Raw genomic sequence first — 9,994 nt, 5'->3', positions numbered from 1 at the left:
GGAGGTTTGTCCCAAGTTGGGGGCACTTTCCTCTCAGTTCAGACCTGGGTAAACCCCTGTTGATGGCCTATTAGCCTAGGGCTCCCATCAGTTGTGGGATGGAGATCTCCTCTAAGTCCCTCTCTGCCCACCCTGAGGTGGGCACCCAGAGAGATGGCAGGCGAGGCATCTGGCCTCGGGCCACTGACATTTCCACCAAAGAAGCCATTCCAGCTGGTGTAGAGAGCTGCTCCTCCTCCTTTCTGACTGGATCTGTCTTTAATATCACAGCTCACAGCTCCCCTAAGGGGCTCCTTGGGCTCATTGCTGGGAGACAGCTGAAGCCACCAAAAGGGGTGACAAAAATCACCAAGGGAGACATATGTGAGGAGGAAGTGTCCGGGCCTCCAGACGCGAGTTCCGGGAAGCAGCCTAACACCTGAACCTCACACATCGGTGTGGGACTGCAAGGCCTTCTGCAGCTTCGCTTCTGCTCACATGTAACACTGGAAGAATGTTTTTTATGCTTCAAATAACTTGGATAAGATCTGTATTTTGGAAAAATGTAATGACATGAATCTTTCCCTGAAACGAATGCAATCCCCAGGGTCCTGGCTTGGGGGGAATGGGCTGTGCAGGGTCAGGCGTGCTGTTAACTCTATGGGAAGGGAAACTCCTGGACCTGCCTGCCACCCAGTGAAAGGGCAGGGTTTGAACTGGGCCCCTGTGTTCCCACTTGTCATGCCACAAAAAGTATTTTTGAAGAGGGAGTGGTTGTCATGACAACTGTGACTGGAAGGGTCAGTGAGCTGTACACAGGGCCCAGGGCTGGGGGAGGCCTGCGCTGGGCTGGCCTTCTGCGTCCCCCAGGGGACACACAGCAGAGGGCTGAGCCCGAGGGAGGGCTGGTGCCCTAAAAAGCCACGGTCAGCTGCTGCTCCAGGCCCTACACTTCTCAGGGCCAAGGGACAAGACCAAGGTCCTTCACCAGACAGGACTGGGGGGAGGCGGTGAGAGTGCGGGAAGGGCAGTATGGGGGATGTGTTGGGAAGAATTGACCGTGGCCCAGTCTGAAAGAGACAGCCGTTGTGAACCATTTACTCTCAACCCCACGCCAACTCAGTGTCATGGTTAAGTAAGGTTTCTCATTGATGTCCAAGTGAACAACCAGAACTCTTAAATGGATAAACACTGTTCTGTCCATGCATATTCTAAGTCCATCCTCTTTTTCACAATTGTTGTAAATGAATATTGGCAATAGGCCAAACTTCATATGTCAATGTTGCTTGATTTCTGCATTGAAACTTTTTTTAGGTTTATTTATTTTTATTGCAAAGTCGGATTTACAGAGAGGAGGAGAGACAGGAAGATCTTCCTTCCGATGGTTCACTCACCAAGTGACTGCAACAGCCGGTGTTGCGCTGATCCGAAGCCAGGAGCTTCCTCCAGGTCTCCCATGCGGGTACAGGATCCCAAGGCTTTGGGCCATCCTCGACTGCTTTCCCAGGCCACAGGCAGGGAGCTGGATGGTAAGTGTAGCCGCCAGGACCAGAACCGGCACCCATATGGGATCCTGGGGCGTTCAAGGCAAGGACTATAGCCGCTAGACCACGCCACTGGGCCCTGGAAAATACTTTTTTAAAAAAGATTTTTAAAAAATTATTATTGGAAAGATAGATATGCAGACAGAGAGACAGAAAGATCTTCGGTCCACTGGCTCACTCCCCAAGTGGCTGGAATAGTCAGAGCTGAGCCAATCTGAAGCCAGGACACAGAAGCTCTTCTGGGTCTCCCACACGGGTGCAGGGTCCCAAGGCTTTGGGCCATCCTCTACTGCTTTCCCAGACCACAAACAGGGAGCTGGATGGGAAATGGAGCAGCCAGGACACAAACCAGTGGCCATGTGGGATCCCGGCACTTGCAAGGTGAGGACTTAAGCTACTAGGCTAGTGTACCAGGCACAGAAGATACCTTCTTAATGTCACCCTGCCTAATGCTTCTTCACACACTTGTATAAAGTACTTGAATCTTCCAGCTTGCTCTATGAAACAAAGCACTGAAAATCACTTTTAAAACATGATGAAAGGCCTACATCTGTAAGGTTGATGCTCCGGTCAACAGCTGTAGCATCTACTTTTTTCTGTTTCTCTGTTGAGAAATGTCACCTGCCTATGGAGAATCCCAGAACGGCTCACAGCTCTCTGCTCCACCTCATCCAGCCTCCATTGCCTGTGCACACATATGGGCTTGAGACTCACAGATCCTACTGTCTGAGTGGGTCTGAGTGAATGTCTTCAATAAGCATTTATCAAGCACCTACAGTATATGTCCGTTTAAAACAGTCATACCACAGCTGCTGGTTTTTGTTGTTCTCACAAGCACGGGTGTTCATCCTATCTGTACATTGTCAGGTATTCAGGTATGGCCAAGGGTCTAGGATTTTTTTTTTTTTTTTGCCAAGTGCCTTCTCTGCTAGGAGACAGAAAGTTCACTGAGACCTGGCCTTTGTTATCTCCAGCACACAGCAGGCACTCAATAAATGCAGACGAGAGGGAGGGGGCGGGCAGTGATCTTCAGTCTTGTGCAGTGATACTTATGGACACAGCCCCGCCCGTGGGGGATGCCACTGGTGGAGGGCACAGACCCTCAGACTCAGCAAATAGCAGAGCTGTAGAAAAGCACATTACTTTCTTTTATTTTTTTAAAGATGTATTTATTTTTATTGGAAAGGCAGATATACAGAGAGGTGATACAAAAAGATCTTTGGTTCACTGGTTCACTCCCCAAGTGGACACAACGGCCAAGCTGAGCTTGATCTGAAGCCAGGAGCCTGGAGCTTCTTCTGAGTCTCCCATGTGTTGCAGGGTCCCAAGGCTTCAGGCCATCATCTACTACTTTCCCAGGCCACAAGCAGGAAGCTGGATGGCAGGTGGGGCACCCAGGACATGGACCAGCCCCCAGAGGGGATCCTGGCAGATGCAAGGCGAGGACTTACCCGTTAGGCCCCCATGCTGGGCGCAGGTTGTCCCTTTCATTGAGGCCTTTGGCAGGTATGTAGTGCACTCCTGGCCCTGCTAGAGGATGCCCAGTGCTCCTGAGTGCAAGGAGGAGAGCGAAGGTTAAAATCAAGTTACCAACTCACAGGGCTGCTAACCAGAGGCGATCTGCTGCTGCGGGGGACACCCATCTGTGCTGACTTGGCATGGCTAGAAACAGGCCTCCTTCTGCCAGGGCACCTGAGCCCAATGGAAGGAACTCATTGGCTCCCCCCACTGCCAGGTCTGATCTGCATGCTGCTAAACTGGATGGTGGTTATGACTATGCCCCAGGACATTTCCTGCCAGACCCAGTCACCCCCAGGTCCCTCCCTCGAGGGTGTTCTCCGCCGCTTACTCAGGCACCCCCTTGCCTTCCCATTCCCAGAAGCCTTAGGTTTGCAGCTCTCAAGGGCAGGGGCTGGGGGACAGAGCACCCTCCCTCCCCACTCCCCAGGTCTGCACCTGCAGAGTCAGGTGGCCATTCTATTTTTCCCCCCACTTCTTCCAAAGCAGCGGGAGGGGGAGCAGAGGACTCATTTCTAGTTGGAGAGATGCAATTGCTTGTCACCGGACTGGCATGACCCTGGGGTACAGCCAGCTTTACTTCCGGCCCATTTTTGTCTACGTGGCTTATATTTCTCAGGCCAAAGAAGTTCCAGAGGAAGCTTTGGGTGAAGGAGTGCAAAGAGAGTTTCGTTCTCAGCTGCAGGCCATACTAGACTAACATCCAGGAGGGGCTGGGATCCCAAGCTAGGCGGGTGGGTCCATGTGTTCACCTCCACCCCGTCTGGGCTCACTGCTGCCACCTGTGGGTGTCAGGCTGCACAGCTGATGGTGGCCATGACCCCGGCCCCACCTTCCGTCCTGTAGTTAGCAGGGCTTCCAAAGTAGAGCCCTCTGGTTAGCACGTGCCACTTGCCTTCTTCCAGAGTTCTGAGCTGCCCAGTGCTATGCCAGTGTCAAGGCTCTGGGGCTGAGTCCTGTGTAGGCCCCTTGGAAACACCTAGATGGCCGACTTCTTTAGGGTGGGGATAGCGTTGTTCCCTCCTCTGGGTTTATGGAGCCATTACAACAGCTCTCCCTATATGCCTCAACATTGCCTGAGATTGAAAAATAGTATCTCACACATTCTTGCCTCACTAACTCCTGAATGGTACTGAGCTGCTACTGTAGAGTTACTTTTGTGAGTTTTTTCTTTTTTTTTTTCCTCAGCCAAGGGATGATAAGGTACAACCAGACACAGGGAGGGGTCCCTGGCACCTGTGGCATTCTGAGGATGCCCTCCTAGGGCCTCCGCTTTGTGGGTGATGCTTAGGGAAAATGCTGACTCTTCAGCAGCAAGGGCATTCTGCTTGAGCGGACCTGGGTGTCTTTACACCTGTGTGTTGGCTGAGACCTGAAACTGTTGTCACAGCAGAGATTTAGCTTCGGGGGGGGGGGGACGCTTAAATCTTTTTGAGGAGCAAAATCAAAAAAGAGATCAGCTGCATAATGCAATTCTTAATACGGATGCTGGGTTTTATAAGCTCCATCACCATCCCCCCATTACTAACCTTGTATAATTTTCAAAATCTGGATGGATGCTGCAAAGTGAGCCACCTCCACACTGGGCCTGGGGTGTGTTTCTCCTGCAGGGACGGGGTAGCAGAGCAGTGTGGAGAGGTGGAACTGCATGGCTGCTGTTCCACAGTCTCTCTCTCGGGGGAGGGGGGGAGGTGACCCACGGGAGGGGTGGTAACCTCCCTGCCCCATCAGCTGTGTGGGTTCTCCACTCCTGCTGCTGTTACCCGACACTGTCCCCTGGATGTACTGGTGCCTCCAGCTGCCCAGCGGGAGGCTGCCAGGGTGAGCCCAGTGGGGGAGATTAACGGCAGCCTTCTCCCGGGCCTGGCATCTACCAAAATCACTTTGCACCGATGACCGGCTTCACCCTCAGTTCACGTTTGCAAGTCCTTGTTATCAGACCTGCCAGACGTTCAGCCAGGGTCGATTCCAGAAAACACTGCCTCTGGAGGAGGGCGTGGTTTTCCACCAGGTTGTCTGATGTCTGAAAGCCAGCTGAGGGCTACTCCACCCACCGCACCTGGAGAAAAGCTCCTGGCCGGGGTCAGAGCACGGGCCATGTTCTCTAGCACCTCCTTCCTGTTAACTGGCACCCCTTGCAGCTCATCTTAATGTTCACCTCCCAGCCACCACGGACAGGACATTTGTGGAGGGGGTGGAGGTGATTGGAACACAACTCATTCAGAATCACTTGATGAGAATAAAACATATAGTGGTGATATTAGTGTGGAAACAATGGTATCACCCACTTTCCTGTAGCCCTTGACCCTCTGTACAAATATATAAAACAAAACAATAAAAAAAATAAAGTAAAATGAAAAAAAAAAAAACCCACATAGTGGGCCCAGTTAGGTTACATATCTCACAGCTTAAAATGCCAACATGTCTTAAGCACATAGTTCTAGGGGTCAATTCTATAACACAGTGGAATAAACCGCCGCGTGCCGTGCCCACATGGGAACCAGTTCTAGTCCCTGATGCTCTACTTACAATCCACTCCCTGCTAACATATCTGGCAATGCAGCAGAGGTTGGCTCAAGTATTTGGGCCCCTGAACCCATGTGGGAGACCCCAAAGAAGCTCCTGCCTTTGGTACTCCCAGCCCTGGCTGTTGCAGCCCTCTGAGGAGTTGACCAGTGTATGGAAGTTCCCCCGTCTCTCTGCTTCTTCATCTTTCTAGGACTCTTTCAAACAAATGTTCAGCCTCCACTCGCTTTCGCCTGCGCTCCTTCACATACCGCTGGAAGCTCCGGAGTAAAGAGAGTGTGTGGGTTTCCAGGGCAACTTAGGCACAGGAGCAGCTGGCCAGGTGCTGCCAGGCTGTGGTTTCCTCGAAGTGGAGCAAGCGCTCCCAGCGTGGTCCAGCATGCAGAGCCGCGAAGGGAGCAGGTCCTCGCTGGGATGGACTGAGCTCCGCCTGCCCTCTAGTGGCTGAAAGGGGAGCACGCAGGCAAATTCCAGTCCATCTTCCAGGCACAGAACCTCAATCTTCTGTTTTTTTTTGTTTTTCGGGTTTTTTTTTTTTTTTCGTTGTTGTTGTTTCTTGAAGAGGAGTGATGGGAGAAGGGAAAGAAACAGAGGGAAGGAAAGTGTAACGCATATGTACCTCACCGAATAAATTTGTATTTGATTTCAATTTGGTTTTTTTTAAGCTTTATTTTATTTTTATTGCAAAATCAGATATACAAAGAGGAGGAGAGACAGAGGAAGATCTTCCATACGATGATTCACTCACCAAATGACCATAATGGACAGTGCCGTGCCGATCCGAAGCTAGGATCCAGTTTTCCTCCAGATCTCCCATGCGGGTGCAGGGTCCCAAGGCTTTGGGCCATCCTCGACTGCTTTCCCAGGGCACAAGCAGGGAGCTGGATGGGAAGCGGGGCTGCCAGGATTAGAACCTGGGATTTCAGCATGTTCAAGGTGAGGACTTTAGCTGCTAGGCCACTGTGCCGGGCCCTAGGTTTTTTTTTTTTTTTTTTAAGTTTATTTTTATTGGAAAGGGGGAATTAAAAGTACAGAAAGACCTTTCATCCACTGGCTCACTCCCCAAATGGCCACAGCGGCTGGAACTGAGCTAATCCAAAGCCAGGAGCCAGGAGCTTCTTCAGGTTCTCCCATGCGGGTACAGGGTCCTAAGGTCCTTTGGCCATCCTCTACTGTTTTCCCAGGCCACACGCAGACAGCTGGATCAAAAGTGGAGTGGCCGGGACACGAACCGGCATCCATATGGGATGTTGGTGATTTCAGGCAGAAGACCAGCTCATTGAGCCTTGGTGTCCAGCCTCTTAATTTCAATTTTTCATGAACTTTTTAAAGTGCTTTCTTATGCTATTTAATTTTTAAATGTTAGATGACTTTCCAAATATATTCTATCATTGACTAATTCTGTTGTGATCAGAGTCCATACTTTGCATGATTTTAACTTTTTTTTTTCTAATAACTACAGAGAGATCTTCCATTTGCTGGTTCACTACCCAAATGACTGCAGTGGTTGGGCCAAAACCAGAAGCCATGAGCTTCATTCAGGTCTCCCATGTGGCTGCAGGGACCCAAATACTTGGTCAGCCTCCGTTGCCTTAACCAGGTCACTAGCAGAAAGTTGGATTGGAAGTGGAGTTCCAGGACTTGAAGCAGTGCCCATATGGGATGCCAGCATCATAAATAGCAGTTAGATTAAGTGGATTAACAACATTGTAAAAATCTTTGACAGTTGCACTCTACTGTCATAAATTATTGACAGAAATGTGTGGAAATTTCCCATAAGAGTCGTGAATCTCTCCACGGCTCAGCACCCTCCAGCTTTGCTTAGTGCATCTTGCTGTTCTGTTTAAGTTACTAACACTGGGGCCTCTGGCCCAACTGGCCTTTGCATCACACTAAGTGATTCTGTTTCTGGTCCTTAACCATATGTGTTACTTTGATATCTATTTTATCCATTATGCATTCAGTGACATTTGGGGGGTGCGATCTGTCCTTGTTTGTGGCTCCTGGGGTGTGCATTTCCTTGGGTAACCTCCCTTGTAAAGCTACAAGGAGCTTCAGGGTGTGGCAGACACCGCAGGCCAGCTCCAAGGGTGGGTGGGGCTCCTCTTGGGGCTCAAGCAGAATGAGAATGTAGAAGCATTGCTGCCCACCACTCTGGAGAAGCCAGTCCAGCCTCATTGTCAGGTGCAGTCTTAGTCTTGGCTGTTACTTATTTAGGGTCCTGAGGGCATGCTCCCCCCACTTCATCTGTGGGTGGGCCTGGGGATTGGTTCACTTTGGTTTATGCATCTGATGAGGTGAAGGAACCCACAGAAGTTTCATTTTGAAATTAACAACTTTGGCTTCTTGGCAAGGCACACAGGGACAGAGCCGCAGGCAGAGAGCTCCCATTTGCTGTTTGAGTCCACCCGCACTTCTCCACTCCAAAGGTGACAGCAGCTGGGCCGGGCACAGCCAGGAGCCAAGGCTGCAATCCAGTACCAGAACACTGAAGCATCACCTGCTGCCTGCACACATTAGCAGGAAGTTGGAATGGGCATGGAGCCAGGGGCCCGGCCAGAAGCTGGAAACAAGATGCAGGGGTTCCAAACCACAATCATAACCAAATGCCTACAGAAGTCTCTTGAATCAAATATCACTTCTGGTTCAATGCCATTTTTTCAAATTCAACTTTAGAGATCATTTTAAATTCACCTAAAGCTGGAAGAAATAATGAAGAGATCCTCATATAAGCTTCACTCAGACTTCCTGGTGGCGACATCTTGCTAAACTATCACTATCAGAATGCATGGGAGGGCCATGACAGCAAGGACCCTCCTGTTGTTTGTAACTGCACCTGTTTTCCCTGCAGTAACTCCTGGCAACCACTATGCTGTTGCCCATTTCTATAATTTTACCACTTCCAGAATGTTACATAAATGGAACCAGACACTCTGAATTGAGGGGAGCAGCTTTTCCCGCTAAGCTCCCTGGACATTCAGCAGAGCCCGTAGCTCGTTACTTTGTATTGCCTGGGTTGCAGTGAGGATGTGGGGAGGTGGGAAAGTGACATCCACCTGCTGAAGGACACAGCTCCTTACTTTGTTTCTTGTTGGGTTTTTTTTTTTAAGATTTTTTTTTTTTATTGGAAAGTCAGATATACAGAGAGGAAGAGAGATCTGTCTGCTGATACACACCCAAGCAGCTACAATGGCTGAAGCAAAGCCAATCCAAAGCCAGGAGCCAGGAGCCTCTTCCGAGTCTCCATCGTGGGTACAGGGCCCCAAGGCCTTGGGCCATCCTCCACTGCTTTCCCAAGCCACAAGCAGGGAGCTGAATGGGAAGCGGGGGTACTGGGATGCAAACTGGTGCCCATATTGGATCCCAGTGCATGCAAGATGAAGACTTCAGCAGCTAGGCTACCGTGCTGAGCCCACAGCTCGTTGCTTTGTATTGCCTGTATTGCAATAGGGAGGTGGGAAGTACCATCCACCATTGGAAGGATGCCTAGGCTGACACATAAAGCATCAGTGAACCTCCATGTACCTCCACCAGTATACAGGTCTTTATGTGGTAATGTTGCATTGCTCTGGCATAAAGGTGCAGAAATAATTGCATATTTTGGTTTTAAAGAATCTATAAAACAATTCTAGACTGTATATACCATTTTACATTCCCACAAGCAATGCTCTGTGTCCTCAGCAGTGTTCAGTGCTGGCACACTTTTGCAGTTCACCTGTTCTGCTGGAGGCGTCGATATTGTGATTTTATTTGCATTTCTTTAATGGCTGCTAACACTGTCTTCGCATGCAGTTGTCATCAGTGCATCCTCTTCGGTGGCATTCCTGCTCGGATCTCTCTCATTTTCTGAATTAGATTTTTAAATTTGTTTTTATTTTTGGTGATTTTTACATAGATAATTAGGGCTATAAGTGTCAAGGGCCACAGGAAGGTGGGTGAGATCACCATTTCCACATTCTCTCTCTCTCTCTCTCCGTTTTTTTTTTTTTTTTTTTTTTTTTTTGGTTCCTATCTCTGTGGGAAGGAGCAAGATAAGAGGATAAACCACACTCAGCCTCCCAGCCATCCCTGGATCCCCCAGTGTGAGGCACGCTCCGAGGGTCCTGCTCATGAGGTTTTGATAATTCAACAGTTCTGAATTATGCTGATCTTGACACTCCAAGTACAATGAAATCTCTCCAAAATCCACTGGTTGACATAGTCCACCTTAGACTCACCGTTTGCCCTGATATTCACTGCCAACACTTGGCTGGGGCAGTTGATCAATTTCTTCTGTCTTCCATCCTCTCTGTGGTATCAGGTGTCCTCTGCAGACTCCAACATACTGCCAGGTCCTCCATGTGCACTCCAGCATGCTGTCCACTGCTCTAAGCCACCAAGGGGGCCCAGCTCTGACACGGTCAGACCATGGAACCTGCAGTTCTCTC

The sequence above is a fragment of the Ochotona curzoniae genome, unplaced genomic scaffold, assembly GCF_017591425.1.
Source record: "Ochotona curzoniae isolate NIBS_2020 unplaced genomic scaffold, NIBS_Ocur_1.0 contig_3819, whole genome shotgun sequence".
NCBI classification, from domain to species: Eukaryota; Metazoa; Chordata; class Mammalia; order Lagomorpha; family Ochotonidae; genus Ochotona; species Ochotona curzoniae.
This window is presented reverse-complemented; position numbering follows the sequence as displayed.